The sequence below is a fragment of the Quercus lobata genome, chromosome 6 (assembly GCF_001633185.2).
Source record: "Quercus lobata isolate SW786 chromosome 6, ValleyOak3.0 Primary Assembly, whole genome shotgun sequence".
NCBI classification, from domain to species: Eukaryota; Viridiplantae; Streptophyta; class Magnoliopsida; order Fagales; family Fagaceae; genus Quercus; species Quercus lobata.
In genome coordinates this window covers 51750689-51770451 of record NC_044909.1, presented here as the reverse complement: position 1 = coordinate 51770451, position 19763 = coordinate 51750689, and positions in this window count along the sequence as shown.

The window sequence follows — 19763 nt, the reverse complement described above, 5'->3', positions numbered from 1 at the left end:
TTATCCGAAACGCGCCTTTAATGACTTCCATTTACGAGACTATTTAAATTCGACGGTTTGTTTGATGATGTGGGGAAGTGGAACGGGTATATTCTCGTTTACAGATTTTCTTGGAAATCTGAACAGATTAAATATCTTCCGTTTCGCCCTTCATATAAAAAGAAAAGCAGAAGGCTATTTCTCTTATACAGAGACCCTTTTCACCCTTCTGAAATCTGATACCCTTATCCTCCTTCAGAGTTTACTTTACTCGCTAGTTACACCCCAAATCATGATACGTTTGAGATAGTAATAGGTAATGAAGGAATCATACCTCTCCCAGAAACACCATATTGTTATGAAGCTAAAAATGGCTCGGTCAAGGCAGGGATAGTGGAGACTCAAGATCCTTCTTACCTTCCTTTCAGCTAAAATCCGAAGCAGGGGCTCGTCACGTCAAACTTTCGGCGCGACTGAGTTGGGGTCACCCATTATCAGTACCAGCCGCTCTCTTATGAGCATAACTAACATAGCACCAGCGTGTTAGGAGTCAGGACTGACGTAGGGACAAAATGTCCCTGCTTCTTCCTCTCTTCCTTCACTAGTGCCTCCTTTTACCTCTCTTTCTTCTTCTTTCCACCGCCAGATCCATCTTGCCGCTTTTCCTTCTTCCTCTTCTCATCCTCCTTCTTTCTCTTCTTCTCCTCATTCTTTCTCTTCATCTCCTCCATCTTCTTCTGAAGAAGGTCCTCCTCTCAATATGGGCGCTACTGGGGCAGAGTTTGGAAGGACTTCGGAGACGAGTTTAAAAAGACATCGAACTATTTATTTGTTATATTGTTGTTGTTTTCAATTATTATTTTTGTAATCCACCTTCTGTATAGGCTTGTTTAAGCCCTTATTTGTACGTTGTAATACCTCTTTATATTAATAAAAGTTGTTATTGTTTTATTTCACATGTTCTATCTCTTTATTTCCGAAATGATTACGTCGTGAATAGATATTCAATCATGTAAATTCTTTTTATTTTTACACTTTGACCGACGTCTAGGACCGACATCCTAGTTAATAAAAAGATCTTGCTCTGTGTTTATAGAAACTATCCGACTTAATAATACTGAATCGAACAAGTGATACTTAGGGCTGAAACCCCTATTAGGAAGAAAAAGAAAGGACATTATGATGAGCTTATTGAGTCGGCCTGGCACAATACCGTCGACCTTAGAGCACAATACTTAGGGCTGAAATCCCTTATCAAGGAAAAAGGCGCTATTATGAACTTACGAGTGCTGTTCGGCACAATAATACAGACTTGAACTAATGACACTTAGGGTCAAAAACTTTTGCTAAGAAAAAGATATTATCATGAATTTAATAAAGTTACTTGGTACAACACTACCGACCTGTGAAAACAACACTTACCCCAAAATAGCCGAGATGACAACTGGATGCTAGGTGCGGTGCAGGAGGTAATCATCCGAAGACTTATAACCCGGAAATGAACATCCCCCCCCCCCAGATTGCTGAGTAATAGGGTGTTTTACCATCTTCCTAACAACTTTAATAGCTTTAACCTTTTATGGTATTTGAGCCGAGGATTGAGTAACTTAGAATCTTTATTCAGTAGCCGACCTTACCATAGGTTTGAGTCCGAAGACCATACAATACCTTGGTTCTGTCCAAAACTCCGTTTTCTCATCTAAGTAGTTAGTTTCCCCATAGGTTTGAGTCCGAGGACCATACAATACCTTAGTTCTGTCCAAAACTCAGTTTTCTCATCTAAGTAGTTGGTTTCCCCGTAGGTTTGAGTCCGAGGACCATACAATACCTTGGTTCTGTCCAAAACTCAGTTTTCTCATCCAAGTAGTTGGTTTCCCCATAGGTTTGAGTCCGAGGACCATACAATACCTTGGTTCTGTCCAAAACTCATTTTTCTCATCTAAGAGTTTTTCCCCATAGGTTGAGTCGAGATCAAATACAATACCTTGATCGTCAAACTCAGTTTTCTCATCCAAGTAGTTGTTTCCCCATAGTTTGAGTCCGAGGACCATACAATACCTTGGTTCTGTCCAAAACTCGTTTTCATCAAGTATTGGTTTCCCCATAGGTTTGAGTCCGAGGACCATACAATACCTTGGTTCTGTCCAAAACTCATTTTATCCAAGTAGTTGGTTTCCCCATAGGTTTGAGTCCGAGAACCATACAATACCTTGGTTCTGTCCAAAACTCAGTTTTCTATCTAATAGTTGGTTTCCCATAGGTTTGAGTCTGAGGACCATACAATACATTGGTTCTGTCCAAAACTCAGGGTTTTCTCATCTTAGTAACCTGGTCTGTTCCAAAAACTCAGTTTTCTCAATCCAATAGTTGTCCCCAAAGGTTGAGTCCGAGGACCATACAATATTTCTCTGCCAAAACTCAGTTTTCTCATCTAAGTAGTTAGTTTCCCATAGGTTTGAGTCCGAGGACCATACAATATCTTGGTTCTGTCCAAAACTCAGTTTTCTCATCCAAGTAGTTGGTTTCCCCATAGGTTTGAGTCCGAGGACCATACAATACCTTGGTTCTATCCAAAACTCAGTTTTCTCATCTAAGTAGTTGGTTTCCCCATAGGTTTGAGTCCGAGGACCATACAATACCTTGGTTCTATCCAAAACTCAGTTTTCTCATCTAAGTAGTTGGTTTCCCCATAGGTTTGAGTCCGAGGACCATACAATACCTTGGTTTTGCCCAAAACTCAGTTTTCTCATCTAAGTAGTTGGTTTCCCCGTAGGTTTGAGTCCGAGGACCATACAATACCTTGGTTCTGTCCAAAACTCAGTTTTCTCATCTAAGTAGTTGGTTTCCCCGTAGGTTTGAGTCCGAGGACCATACAATACCTTGGTTCTGTCCAAAACTCAGTTTTCTCATCTAAGTAGTTGGTTTCTCCATAGGTTTGAGTCCGAGGACCATACAATACCTTAGTTCTGTCCAGTTTTTGGCATGGGGCCTTGGCTTTAGGGGGATTGGCTCCTCGGCCAAGCCCCTAGAATCATCCATGCGATTAATGCTACAAAGCGTAGCCCCTAGTCAAGAATCATAGCCCCTAGTGGAACTCTATGCTAGAACGCTATAACTGGCTGCTAGAAATGACAAGGGAACTGTCTCGACCTACCATCTATGCCAACACACAAGCCTTTCCCACAGACGGCGCCAATTGTAAGGACACGATTCGTAACGAACCGTAACAGTGTTGGGTTCGCACGTAAAAAGGCCCAAACAATATCATTTGTAGAGCGTGGGTTTGAAAGGCTAGGCCTTGATCGCCAAACGGTGGGTTTTTCGTGATATCCATACATGGTTAAGTCGTCTTCGCCCTAGGAGTCTTTCTCCTGGAGGCGGGCTGGGAGGCTCTGGTTTTTGGCCATTTTTCCTAGCCCCTTCTTTGAATTGCTTTCTTTTCCTTTTATACTAGCCTGTGTTTTTTTATCCTTCGTCCACGTGTAGGATCGACATTCCAAGGCGGATACTTGTTCCATCAGCCCATACCCAGAGTGGTTGGGGGTGGTTGTAAAAGCCTGAGAGTATGGCTCTGTCAGGTGCAAAGTATTGAATGGCAATAAGGGCAGCTTTCCCTGGTCGTTATACTTCCCTGCGTACCCTTTTCTATGGACACAGATATTTTAGATTTTTTCCCCAAGCTGTCTCTATGTCGTTTTTGTCCCTCCTTCCTGTGAGACCTTGGACATGCCGAGGACTGAATCATCCTCGGCTGTATCCCAAGGTTATTTTGTACTTATATTATCGAGCTTGGGCCATAACCCTCCTTGGCTTGGGCCTTTGGACTCCCACGAATAAATGGACCTGGCCCACAAATTATTGGGCCCCACATATATATATATATATATTGTTTGTTTATTCTTTTTTTTAGGGGGGGGGGTGTTTGTTTTTGAGGGGTTATTATTTAATTAAAGATGTATTTATAATTTATGTAAAAATAGATTCTAGTGTTGACTTTTCTAGTTTCTACAATAACCATAAAATGAGTTTTTCAGCTATGAAACTTATAAAAACAAGATTTCGTAATACAATAGAGGACGAACTTTTGGCAGATTATATAGTAGTTTATATAGAAAAAGATATTGCAAACAATTTCAACATAGAGATGACAATGGATGAATTTTACTTTGCAAAAGATTGTCACTAGGTATAATTTTGATATGAATTGTTCTTATTTGAATATTTTTGTATATGTATATGGTATACTAGGCAATTTTTGTATGGTAAACTATACAATTTTAGTATGTTAATTAACATTTAAGAATATGATGATATATCAAAATTAATTGTTTTCTATTTATAATAGATTTATGAATTATGATTATCATATCAATACTACAACTTGGCCCTCTAAGTGAAATTTTTTGACTACGCCCCTGGGCGTAGCTTGTACATAGAATATGTAACATATATACTTTCAATTGATCCCATGTAAAATGCACGGTATATGAAAGCAAATTTTAGTTTATGTTTTATTGGCTAAGCAAGCAATGTTTAGCTATAAGTGATACCTTGCATCATCATATACACAAAGAATGAATTTACCAAAATATATTTATCTTTTACTGATATTCAATTTTTATTTTATTTTATTTTTTGTAATTGTTCTAACAATTTCTTTTTTGTGACAGCAGTTAGCGATCGATGTTATACATCACTTATGTTTAAAATGCTCAATTAAGTCTAAATTCATATTATTAACCAGAAAATGTCATTAACAAAACTTAGCAGTATATATATATATATTTGTTGATGAGAATGACTGGTGGGGTAAGATAGAACAGATGAAAGGAGGGGAAGAGGAGATGATAATTAAGCACAATTTCAGTCGAGTAGGCCAGCAAACCTTATATGATATAGCTTATCAACTGGGGCTTTACTTGTAAGTGCTTATAAATAATTGGCATAAGAGTGGTTTGTGTGCATAGGTGAATTGTGAGTTGGGCGTATAGGAAATGTTGTTTGTATTGTCTATCTTCTAGCTTGGATGAGTATAGTTTGATTGAATTTGTATAATTTATTTGTGGGAGCTATGTGATGTGTCATCAGTGGATGGTTTACTTTTATTTTATTATATTGTGTGCTTCCACATGAGTATGGTTCACTCTCATCACAATGACATAAAATATGCTTTGGACAAAAAAGATTGTGCTTTATTATTTAGCAGGTATTGTTTGGTAGATTGGATGTAGAAATGCAAGGATTTTTAGTTAGAAATGCAGGGATTTAGAAAGAGCTTACCAAATAAATGCGGGGATTTAGCAAGTATTGTACTTACCAAATTCCACTTTATCTATTTTACCAACCCATTTTTAGAAAGAGCTTATAATTCGTGCAAATGCACAGGATTTTTATTTAATAATTTTTTAATAATTTTTTTGTTGTATTTTTGTAGCATCTCAAAAGTATTTTTCTTTTTTATATAACATCATCAAAAGTAAATCAAATCATACTTCATTATAATAAAATATATTAACACACTTTGAATAAGGGGGAAAAAATTAAACTTACAAAAGTGGAAAAACAAATTGTTTTCTTCATAACATCATAAAAATTTAGGTACATAGCTGAAAATAACATTTATAATCTTAAAATGAACCAAAAGTCAAATAGTTTAACGCTGAAAAGTTTATGGGTCTAATGTTGTGAGCAACCAAGCCATTGATGATCTTTTTGCATACCTGGACATATCAGAACTTTTAAAAAAAATATGTTAAATTGATTCCAAATGAAAAACACATACAGATGCAAAATTGGTTCTACCATCTCAAATCTAAATCACACGAATCAGTGTTAGATAGCTTATCATTTCTTTTTCCTTTCAACACGTCTAATAAACTAAATTGGAAAAAATAAATAAATAAATAATCTCCAAGTATGTTTGATCATATCTAAAACAAAATAATAAAGTACCAATATACCTCATTGTCATAGTCAATCTTTCTTTAAAAGACTAATTTTCAATTGGTAATCTTATCACTTCTATGATACCAATTCTATTAAATGCTCTTCAATTGGCATATCTCATCCATATATGTAAAGAAATCACACTGGGTTAATTATATAATGCTAAAAATTGTAAAACTTTAAAAACTTAGATACCAAAATATTATAAAATCAACTAAAACTCAAATATCTTAAATTTCATAAATATATATTATATGTGTTAGGATTGAGTTGTTAGATTTTTTTTTTATTTTTTTATTTTATATATATATATAATATTATACCACTTGATGATTTGTATAAGATTATTATTTTTAAAATCTTTCCATTATAATATAAATTTTCTTTATTGAATACCATAAAATATTTTTCATTTCATTTTCAAGGTCAATACTAAATACGGAAAAATAAGATAATTTTCTTGAATCCATTTTTTTGAATAAGAACTCATTTTTTTGAAAAAAAAAAAAAAATTTATGTTGAACCAAACAGAATATTTTGGAAGTATAAAGCGTATAGACTCTAGAGAAGCAACGTATTTAAATAGTAAGTTTATATATATATATATATATATACATATATATATCATCTAATAAAAATTTATTAAATAATGTATAATATTGTGAAAAACTATAACACAAGAAATAATTTGAATCTTAACCTTTTTTTTTTTTTTTTTTTAGGTTGACTGGTTTTATGCATATGACTATATATACACACAAGCGATTATTGACGCATAAAATAATTTCTCCCCATTTTGAACCATTACAGTTGCATCTTTAATCTCTACCTTACCTTTTCTTTTTTGTTTTTGGCTATTTTTCCTTTTTTGGGCAATTATCTAATTTGTGCTTTAGGTGTCAATTCCACAAAAGCACGTTACGTGTTTTGACAAAAGGATGAAACATGGATTGATGGAAATCCCACCACGTGAACACTTAGAACAATTTCCACTTCAATTGAATTTGGGATAGATGTTTACACACACTTTTTTTTTTTTTTTTTTAATGCCACATAGATGTTTTGACTTTCAGATGTAGGAGCCGTTTGGTATGACCTTATTCTAGTAATATTGTTTGTATTTTTTTAAAATACATGTGAGTGAAAAAGTGTGTGAAAATACATATAATGTTATTTAAAAATTGAAAATATGTTGTTAAACTACTCTACCAAACGGGGACCTTAGACTTTACACTACAACACATATTTAGTCTAGATTTATATCTCTAATAAATAGAATATGAACAGCCTATCAAATAATTGACCAATAATAATAACATAAACAATAAAAAAGAGCTGACCTTTGATAAGAAAATAAGTAGCTAAAAAGCCTCAGTTTGTTCGTAACAGAGTTTCCCAATTTTACGACAATCTGGAGGGAAAAAATCACACAAAATAAGGACATGAATTGTAAAAACATAGATGACCTTTGTTAAGACAATAATCTGTTTAAAGACCCTTTATCAGTCAAATATTACGACTACTGTTTATGAACAATAGCTGCAATAGTAAATGAACAGTAAAAATATTGGCTTGAAATGCGTGCAAAAAGAAATATTAAAAAAAAAATAATAACGCACACAAAATAAAGATGTGAAATTCTACATGATGATTCTACCCCAAAAAAAAAATTCTACCTGATTCTTATAAAGTTAAGCCTTGTTGTTTATTATATATATATATATATATATAATTATTAATGTTTAGCAAAAAAAAAATATATATATATATAATTATTAATTACTATTCACTTTTTATGACCCATACCATTACCTGACCACCTAGGGACTCTAAATTTTGAGACTTCTAGTTTCAACCATACACGTGGTGGAGGTAGGATGGGTAATTGATAAAGGTTGTTTGTTAAAATCAAAATGTAACTCTCTGTGCTTCATAAAAATGACGGAAGAACTGATGAAGAAATAAAGAAAGAAGAATTGGAAGAAAAAAGGTAGAAGAGTTAGGATGCTGGAGATTTCTCTTCAAAAAAAAAAAAAAAAAAAAAAAAAAGGATGCTGGAGATTTAGAGATGAGCTAAGAAAAGTGTGAAGACTGCTTATTTAGCAAGCACCTACCCAGATGCATCTGCCAGCAAAAGCTAGTGTTGTCTGTAACTATATGGTGGTGCAGATTAGGTAAGTTGCTTAAATTACATTAAGCTTGAAGATTTTTTTGGGAGGGCAAGCTTGAAGGTGGCTCCGCCACTGGATAGAGGGCAAGCTTGAAGGTGGCTCCGCCTCATCACCACACTCACGGCTTTGCCTCACTGTCCACCATGGGTTAAGGCTTCTCATGCTGACGGATCAACTTCTTAGTCTCAAGACTCAGGTATATTTTCTTCCTTTTTCATATATCTTTTTCTCTATTTGGGAATATGATTTTTTCCCTTTAAATTTATGTACATCTCTCTGATATTTAGTTTTTTCATTTTTTTCTTTTTTTGGGTGTTTTCATTTGCTTATTCACAAAAACGAAGGAATAGGAGTAATCAAACCTTTCGTTTTGCAGAGCAGGACCTTTAAAATTGTGAAGAAAAGTACAATCGGAATAGATGGAGAACCTCTGCCTATATAAGATACAGAAATACATGCATCATTGACATCGAGATATTCTTTTGAAATTCCATAGCATTAATTGAAGAAGTGGGGAGCTGTATATTGAAGGAGACGAAGGATTTTGGGTTTTGATTATTGTAGAAGGGGAGGTGAACCTGAAAATACGCGGGTATGAAGAGCAGAATGTTTTATTCACCCAAAAAAAAAAAGAGCACAGCCCACTTAATTTTAGACGGATTGAGGAAAGACACGTCACACAATTAAAGTTCTAATTTGAAATTGTAATTTGGACATGTGGCATAAAATTAGAGATCTAATTGAAATTGTAATTTGAGTTTCTCTCTGCTTCACCTATTATTTTATATATAGATTACTTCAATATATTCGTCACATGATTCACTTCTTAAAGGGATTTTCCCCCCCTCAATTATTAATATTACCTTTGAATCGATCTCACAAACTTCCACATTTCTTTATTGATAAAAGAACACATTCATCATATGCTGTGAGAATTTAATCAATTTTTATACCCAGAAACAACTCGAGCCACCAAATTGCATTGATCATTCTTGCTTCGTGGAATATGAATGTCAGTCAGTCATCACATTCATGCACCAATAGTTTTGGCTTAGAGTAATAAGGCAAACCAATTGTTTTGCCATAGAGAAATAAGGCAACAATGCACTCAAACATTTTGAAATCTCTCTCGAGTGACAATATTACATTAAGAATTTAAAATCCTATTAGTTTTTTGTTAAAAAAAAAAACAATGATTTTTTTTTCCCTTAAATTATAGCTTTTTAAAGAATTGATAAATATAGAAAAAATTTCAACAAAAAATACATCAAATAAATTCACCAAAAAAGATATATAAAAAAAATCAAACTAGGATATCAGTTTTTCTTGGAGGGTTGCAACTTGCAAGTCTAAAACTACATCAAATAACCCTCGGTCAGATGCTTTTGATAGAGACAGTCACCTTACTCGGTGTCACAGTATACATCATTTAGATTACATTCTCTGATATGCATGGGAGGTGCAAAAACCTTAATTTAGTGTTCCAAGTTCCAACAAACCTTGTTTTTCAATGCAAATTGAAGATGGATTTGACCAGCTCAGTACATGTGCATGCGCCTATAAAATATACTACTTCGTATTACACGGCAGAATCATAGTAACCTGAAATATAAATTAAATTAAACTGGTCATATGTTTTTTATAAAGTAACCTGGATAGTCATTTGCAATTGCATATTTTAGGTGATTTTTCTTTCTCATTAGTCTTTCAAAACAAGAAACGAATATAAAACATGGAGGTATGAATTGGCTTCTAAACATTTGAAGTTTGAACCCTACCTAAAAGCAAATAGACAATGCAGTTTAGAACGGGGAAGAGTAATGCTACATGCATTAAATGGATAAATTTGTTCATATTTACGAAGTTAACAAGATTTTACTAGTTCTTATTTGAACTAGCAGCTATTGACATTGCCTTTTTTTTAATTTTTTTTTTTTTTTTTTTTTTTTTGTGTACATGGACTTAATTTCTCAAAAAAGAAAAATGTATGCTTATATTTAAATTAGAGTATTAGAGGTATATTAGCCCAATGTAATAAGTTTAACGCTCAAGTCCAATCCTATCTTGTGTGCAAGCTAAGTCCCGACTTGTAGAAGACTTGGTTTGCACGCAAGGTAAGATTTAACTTAGGCCCAATACATTGAGCTAATATGTTTCTAACTTATCTCTAACACCCCTTCTCAAACTCAATGTGGAAGCTTGTTGAAGTTTTGAAATTTGATAAACTTGAGAATATCTCTTGAAGATGCCTTGAAAATGACCATGAAAATGTCTTGAGTAAGCTATGAAGAAAGCTTGATAATGACCTTAATAGAGATTAGAAGGATCAGACACAATGGAGAAAGAATCATATATGCACAATGAAGGAGACATCCGAAAAATGCCTATTACATTTTAGCAAAGATTAATCTAGTTTTGTAATTTTTTTCCTAAGGGGAGGAAGAAAAATTCAAGGTTATATATAATTATAGTAACTCTTTTAATGGATATTTTAGTACCCCATTTTCTAAAAATCTTTAATTTTGAGTTTTTATGTATTAATACTTGTTAGTTATATATATTATACACATATATTTTTTTTTAAAAAAATTTTCTATTTATTGTACCGATTAGGACTAGTCTTAACAAAAACAGTTCCTTAGATAGCATTTCTCTAATATAAGTGTAGGTACTCAAGAATTTTTGCCTTTGGTTTTGGCTTTTTTGGCTTGATTGCCTTGCCTTGCCTATGGCTTGAATTCTTTTGTCCCACATTGGAAAGATATCTTTCCTCTTTCTACCTTATAAGGGATTAACCAAACTAATGGTACTCTCAAGCATCAAACATGTTTTGCATAAAACTTAAGGAATTTTCAAACTTGGTTGGCCAAACCAAAATCACACACAACATCATGTACAAAGTTTAGCAAAGAGTAACTTGTGTAGTGTGTGCAACTAGCAAAAGTTTAAGATACATGTGAGGTGATATATAAATAGAAATCAAGCACAATGTCTACAAAATTCATCACATATAATTTGAAAGAGACTATCACCTAAAGAGTTACATCATATAACTCCCATATCTCCTAGAAAACAAGCTTGCAATCATGTAAGTTTCTTGTTTTGAACCCAGTTTTCCCAAGATTAAGATTTTCAATCAATTCACCATGTATTCTCAAGCATCAAACATGTTTTGCATAAAACTTAAGGAATTTTCAAACTTGGTTGGCCAAACCAAAATCACACATAACATCATGTACAAAGTTTAGCAAAGAGTAACTTGTGTAGTGTGTGCAACTAGCAAAAGCTTAAAATACATGTGAGGTGATATGTAAATAGAAATCAAGCACAATGTCTACAAAATTCATCACATATAATTTGAAAGAGACTATCACCTAAAGAGTTACATGATATAACTCTCATATCTCCTAGAAAACAAGCTTGCAATCATGTAAGTTTCTTGATTTGCCTTATATTGTACACACCAATTTTATTTGATTAGAAACTAATTAAAATAGTCGGGATAATGTACACTCCAGTTTTATTTGATTGATTTATTTAAAGTCCAATAATGTACACATCAATTTTAGCATTTAAACCAAGGCTACACCTTATGTTCTTTTTGTGCATGTGTTACACTTTCTCGAACACAAAATCTTACGATATGCACTAAGGTGTTCATGATTGGCTAGTAAACAGTGGTGAGATGGTTATTTATACCTTTCTCAAAAAGTTCAAGTTCGACAATCAAAGGCATGTGACTTCAAGATCAAGACAATGTGATAAAAAACTATAAACATTTTCCCCACATGATAGGCCACAAACTAAATGACCCATTGTGATAGAAATTAATTAATTAATTAGCCAAGTTATTAATTAATCAATTTATCAAGCAAACATGTGGTAACACAAACAAATTACCAATAAACTAAATATGTAGTGGAAAATAAATAATACGGTGATTTGTTTACAAATGGGGAAAACCTAACGGCAAAAACCCCATCGGGTGATTTTCAGGTCACCACTCTCAAAACTCCACTATTATCACAACAAGCGGTTCAAGTAAAGGAATTCAAGTACCTTACCAATGTACAGTTGAACCCTTACCCGAATATCCAATTGGACTTGTTCTATAGTGACAGTTCCCCTTTCGATGCACGACTCCCAGTACGTGACTAACCAATTGCACGGATCCCAGTACGTGACTTCAATCACCAACTAAGAAGGTTGTTGGTTGCAAAGTTCTTCAGTTCATCCACACGATAAAGATCAAGAAAATGCTTGGTCACAAAACCCTACGGTAGACATACACAGCAACTTCTTCAAGAGAAAGAGATGAACTAGGGCAAGAACTTCGTCTCCAGTCACAATTTGCTTGAACAGAGTTTGCTCAAAACTTGTGCAACTTGTGAACTCTTTGACAGCCCTTAAACTGATCCTTTTATATGTCTAGGGTTAGGAGAAAAGAAAGCCCAAAGACACATTCACGGATCCCAAGAAAATCAGATTGAAATTCTGAAAATCTTAAACCTCGACAGATAGCAGGTGTCGAGTAGGTGTCGAGAAGGTGTCAAGTATATCGAATAAAGAACAGCTTCCTTAAGCTCGATAGATGCAGCTGTCGAGCTATAATGATTTTGCACTTGAACTTGTTTTCTTGAACAGAGTTGAAAGTTTCAATACTTGATCTTGAAACAAGATTTCTTGAAGTATTTGAAACATCCTAAATCTACCTAAATACAAGTAAAGTGCGTTTTGTCAAAGGATAAGCCAATTACATAAAATCATGACATATGTTCTTAACAAGTGAAACACATATGTCCTAACAATCTCCTCCTTTAGCAATCCATGACAAAACCACAACAAACAAATGAGCATATGAGAGAGGTCATAAATCACTCAACTCATATTCACTTGTTGAATACACTAAAATCTATCCTAACACAAACTCTTGAAAATTTTTGCAAGAAGAGAGTTTATGGCAAGTAGACTTTGACAACCTGTATTTCTGAAACACTTTAAACAAAACTCATCAAGGCATCTTTGTGTGAAATAGAAATAATAGATTGCATACAAGTATAAGAAACATGTGTATAAAGAGAGAAAAGAAACAACACATGTGAGATAAAGAGTGAAACACATACATCATCATTTAATATAGAAACAACACATGATGTATGTAAATGCTTACAAAACCAAAAGATATACAACACAAAAAATAAATCAATATCAATGTGTATCAAATTAACTCTCTCCCTAAGTTAGTTACATTAAAAACATTCTTCCCTTTAACATGAAGTTCTCCCCCTAAATCTATTACTCCCCCTGAGGAAAGACATTCAATTCTCAAATTTCTCCCCCTTTTTGACACGATTGTTAAAGGGCTTAAAAATCCAAAAGACATGACGGAGACAAACAGAAAATTGACATAGAGGGAAAGAGGAGAACAAGGAACCATAAACCTATAAGAAAAAGAAAAACAAGATGCTATGGACACAAAGATAATCAAAATATGCAAAACATGTGAAAAATAATGCATGCAAGAGGATCTCGATTGATTGAGAGGTGGCGAGACAGGTGTCGAGCATAATAGACGTCGATAGATGCAGCTGTCGAGGATCTGTCGAGGGACAAATCAACAAAAGGCTAAAAAGATCTCGATCGATCCACCAGGTGTCGAGAAGCTGTCGAGATTACGATAAGAAAAAGCTTGAGAAGCTCGACAGATAGCTAGCTATCGAGGAGGTATTGAGGAGGTGTCGAGCCAGCTTTTAAAAACAGTTTTTCGAGATGTGAAAAACACAAACATGAATGCAATTCAACATGCAACTCAATCAACATATTAGGCTCTCAAAAACATCTCTCAAATGAAAAAATTTAGCACATGGATCTTCAAAAACACACACACACACACACACACACACACACACACACACACACTAAACACGTTTAACCAATTTTATATTTCAAAATATGTCCAGACAGTTTAGTGAGCATACATCAACACATGTAACACCTTGTGATGGCCAAATCACATTGTATCTGCACATGTATCAAGAATAGCAAAGAATATTGCGTGTTGTGTGTGAAAAATATCGCAAGATTGCATAAGTGTATGCATGTTATGACGATTTAGGATATGAGAAAATCACTTTAACTCATACACAATCATAACTGCTTGATGGAGACTATCACCTTTGAGGTACATCCTATAATTCCCACATCTCCTAGAATATATGTTTGCAATCATATTTAAAGCATTTTTGATCTTTTTGCTTTTGATTTTTCTTTGCACATATTTTTCTTTTAAGCATATCATGCATGGGCATATAAAAGAGAGAAAAGAATTACCCAATGATATTTGACATTCAAATTTTGCTATGCCTAAACACACAAATGTCATTAACACTGCACTTTTGCTATGCCGAAGCATACAGGTGTCATGTTATGATTGGCGAGCAGCAGTGGTGAGATGGTTATTTATGCCTTTCTCCCAGAATTTTTTAGTCATTCCCGTCAAAAAGAGTGATATGCGTGTTAAGTTTAAGAGACTATTTAATCGTACTCATCACAAACACGAGCCACAAAGCTCACTTGCCTAGTTGTGCATAGAGATGCTCATCTAAGTTACAAATGATACAAAGTTTAGAAGACTTTGTTTTAATGGCCATCCAAGATACACAAGTACCAAAGTATACAAAACACACACTATTTTTGTATTTTTTTGATTTTTCAATTTTTTTTTTTAAAAAACAAAACAAAATAAAAAACTAAACAACCAAACAAAAATAGACAAACAACATGAAAGCATGAAAGAAATATCCATATGCATGAAAGCATGATAGAAGGGTGCAAATGTATGAAAGCATGATTCCAAAAGCAGATAAGAAATCAAGTAAGGAGAGTCCTACTTTAGATAGAAAGAATTAAAGTAGAGGATAAACAGAAAAGACAATTAAGTCTTAGGATCCTTTATCACCCACACAACATAAGTCTTTGGCCGTGAAGATGAAAAGACATGTGTCCTAGTATGACTACTATAGGACATAGAGGAATTATAATTCCCCTGAAATTGAGTTAAAAAGCTCAAAACTTTTAATAACTCACCAAGAATAGGTACAGAGCCTTTAGACAAAGGATGAGACCTATTTGACACTCGCCTATGAGGAAACAATTTGAAACAATTAGGACGAGTGTGACCGGTAGCACTATAATGGTGACAAACATGAGTAGTTTTCGAACTACTATACTTCCTAGAAGGAGGTCTAACCTTAGAGGTTGAAAAATTAGGACAATTTGGCGTAATATGACCAACAATATGACAATGATGACAAGTAGGGACAAATTTAGAATTTTCATTCTTCCTAGAAGGAGTTTTCGACATAGGTTTAGAAACTTCAGTGTTAACATCAGAATTTTTACCTTTGTCTATCCTAGCAATATTAGCCTTCAACTTTTCATTATTCCTTTTAAATGGAGGAATATAAAAATCATTTTCTTTTGAGTTAGGCTCAACAACAAGTTTGGCACTAGTTAATTTTTTAACTTCAGTTTTAGATTCAACTAGTTGCTCTTCCAAACTTTTAATTTTGTCCACTTGAGATGAAATTTGATTTTTTAAATTCTCGTTCAAATTTTTGGCTTCATCCAATTTTGCAATCAAATCATCTTTTTCAAACTTGACCTTTTTAAATTTAGCTTTTAATTTTGCAGAATATTCAAGAGATTTCATAAAAAAATTATAAAGCTTGCAATAGGCATTTTAAATATCATCATCATCATTCAACATAAGATCATGCAAATCAAAACAATCAAGAGTTTCTATGACAACAGGGGTCAATGGATCACACAACAAAGATTAAACCCTAATCAGAGTGTGCCTACTCTGATACTACTTGATAGGCCACAAACTGAATGACCCCTTGTGATAGAAATTAATTAATTAATTAGCCAAGTTATTAATTAATCAATTTATCATGCAAACGCATGGTAGCACAAACAAATAACCAATAAACTAAATATGCAGCAGAAAATAAATAACACGGTGATTTGTTTATGAATGGGGAAAACTTAATGGCAAAAACCCCATCGGATGATTTTCAGGTCACCGCTCTCAAAACTCCACTATTATCACAATAAGCGGTTACAAGTAAAGGAATCTAAGTACCTTATCAACCTACAGTTGAACCCTTACCCCAATACCTAATTAGACTTGTTCTGTAGTGACAGTTCCCCTTTCGATACACGACTCCCAGTACGTGACTAACCAATTGCACGGATTCCAGTACGCGATTTCAATCACCAACTAAGAAGATTGTTGGTTGCAAAATTCTTCAATTCATCCACACGATGAAGATCAAGAAGATGCTTGGTCACAAAACCCTACGATGCACATACACAGCAACTTCTTCAAGAGAAAGAGATGAACTAGGGCAAGAACTTTATCTCTGGTCACAATTTGCTTGAACAGAGTTTGCTCAAATCTTGTGCAACTTGTGAACTATTTGACGGCCCTTAAACTGATCCTTTTATATGTCTAAGGTTAGGAGAAAAGAAAGCCCAAAGATACATTCACGGATCCCAAGAAAATCAGATTGAAATTCTGAAATTCTTAAACCTCGACAGATAGTAGGTGTCGAGCAGCTGTCAAGAAGGTGTCGAGCACACCGAATGAAGAATAGCTTCCTTAAACTCGATAGATGCAGCTGTCGAGCCAACTATCGAGTTTTAATGATTTTGCACTTGAACTTGTTTTCTTGAACAAACTTGAAAACTTCAATACTTGATCTTGAAACAAGGTTTCTTGAAGTATTTAAAACATTCTAAATCTACCCAAATACAAGTAAAGTGCATTTTGTCAAAAGATAAGCCAATTACATAAAATTATGACATATGTTCTTAACAAGTGAAACACATATGTCCTAACACCACACAACATGCACTACAAGGCTTCAACTAGTAAAGTGAAATAAATAAGCTCATCCAAGCTAAACAAAGTACATAAACATGTTATGTAAAAATAAATTTGCCAACCTTGATTTCAATTCTAAGAAAATAATGCAAAACACATTTTGCTTTTTTTTTTTTTTTTGGTTGAAAAAAAGAAACAAAAGCAATCCTAAAATGAAATACATGAATGTTATGCAATACAAGTCTTAGAAATAAAAAGAAAACAAAAACCAACAAAAACAAAGGTCACAAAGAGTAGAGCGATGAAGTACAAGAACCATGTCAGAAAGACTCAGTTAGATTGAGCCTTTTGCATCCAAAACTTTTTAGATACGCCTCGAGCATTGGATTTCTTATTCACATTAGAATGATTTCCAACTTCAGGATTGGAATAAAGGTTAAGAGCCTTTACCAATTCACTAATAAGTATCATTGGATCTTGTGTTTGAGGCATATGTACTTTTGGTTTGTTTGCTCGCTTAGCAGTTTGCAGCTTGAAACAGTTTGGACGTATGTGCCCAGACTTTCCACAAAAATGACAAACCCATGCAGGCTTATCATGCAACTTGTCCTTAGAAGGAGTAGACTTTTTAGGTTTAGACTCTTTCAGATCAACCCTAATCTTTCTAGGAGGTGTAACTTCTACGGGTTTGACAACCTCACTTACAGGGGGTTTGACAACCTCATTCATAGGGAGTTCAAAAGAAGAAGAAGGAACAAAGTTTGTGGAATGAGGTGTAGACATATAGATGCTTTCTACAAAACCTAAGCCAGTTTTGTCTGAATGAGACTTTTGAACACTCAGCATATGATCAAGTTTGGAACTAGCAGACCTATTAGTTTGTTCTCTAGCAACAGATAGTTCAAGTTCCAAAGTTTTAATTTTATCAAGTAAAAGCATGTTCTCAGTCTTCACATTATTCAACAGTTCATTAGTATCAAACAGTTTCACAAGCAAATTTTTCTTATCAAGCTCAAGAGATGCAATTTTCTTTAAGCCTAGATCAACACTCATAGCATCCTTTGCAGCAACTTTGCAAAGTTTATTGTAGGCTTCTTGTAAATCTGCATTCTCAGAGAGTTCCCCATCAGAAGGGTTCTCTTCAACAGTAGTACTTTCATCAACTACAGCAGTAGCAGTGAAAACAATAAAGTTTTCATCTTCGTCACAACCAGACTCATCATTGGAAATTTCATCATCACTAAGGGTTACAATTATAGCCTTACCTTTAGGCTTCAAGTATGTAGGATATTCAGATTTCATATGACCATACCCTTGACACCTAAAACATTGTTGCCCCATAAAATTATTAGAAGGTTGACCTATTTTTTCTTTAGGTTTTTCAGTGTTATTAACCTTAGTAGGATCATTCCTCCTAAAATTTCTAGGTTCAGCAATATTCTTACCTCTTGCCTTCTTGTTATTGTTTCTAAGAAAATTTCTAAAATTCTTGGCATGGTAAGCAATCTCTGTAGCAGAGAGCTCATCATCAAATCCACTCACATCAATACCATCAACAGACTTAAGATCCATTGATTTGGATTTGCTAGTCTTAGGTAGGTCCAACTTATAGGACTGAAGAGATCCTATAAGTTCATCAACAGGGATGGAGTCCACATCCTTGCTCTCAGTGATGACAGTTACTTTGGGTATAAAATCCTCAGTTAAAGATCTAAAAATTTTCCTAACAATTTTAGGTTGATCATAGATTTCACCCAGATTATAAGCAAAATTAACAATATTATTAAACTTAGCATAGAATTTATCAAAAGATTCATCATCAAATATCCTAATGCTTTCAAATCTAGTAGTTAATTGCTGTAATTTATTAATTTTAACTGCCTTTGTGCCTTCATGCATAATCTGGAGGATATTCCAAGTAATATGAGCAACCTCAATATTAGAGATCTCTTAAATTCCTCCATAGAAATAGCATTAAAAATAGTATTCATAACTTTGCTATTGAAAGCGGCTACTTCTTTCTGAGAAGTTTGCCACTCACTCATAGGAATAGTGGGCTTCTTCCATCCGTATTCAACGGAGTTCCAGACTCTCTCATCAATGGATTTCAGGAACACTTTCATCCTGACTTTCTAATAAGCATAATTGTTCCCATCAAAGTGGGGAGGAATAACTAGAGAGTGTCCGTGTTCCATGACAACCGGGGTCAAGGACCAGCTCAGAGATCAAAAGATCTTTAACAAGAGAGCTACCTGCTCTGATACGATTTGTACGTTTTTAGACCCCTTAAAACACAACCAAATTAACCTAGTTAATTAGCCAAGTGATTATTTATTCAAATTATCAGATCTAGGTTAACACAAACATATCATATCATTGTAAGGTGCGGAAAATAAAGAACACAACGATATGATAACCCAGGAAAACCAAACTAATAAAAAAACCTAGGGAGGATTTAACTTAGCTATTCTCAAGATAAAACGAATCCACTATGAAAGAATTGAAATTTACACAATAGCAACTTAGACAACTAATATCTTATTGCTACCTTGAGTAGGAAACTTACTACCATGACTACGTGATAGTTCCGAGTCCACAGACTACTTCTTTCTTGGATTCCCATCCAATACAAGCACACCCGCTTGTGTATCTTTAAGCTCTTAATGCAGTAACTAAATTGATCATCAAGTTCTTGACATAATCTTGATTCTTGATAACCCTAAGTATGTGTGAAGGCAAACACCTCTAGATCTCACAAAAGATTCACACACACAGCA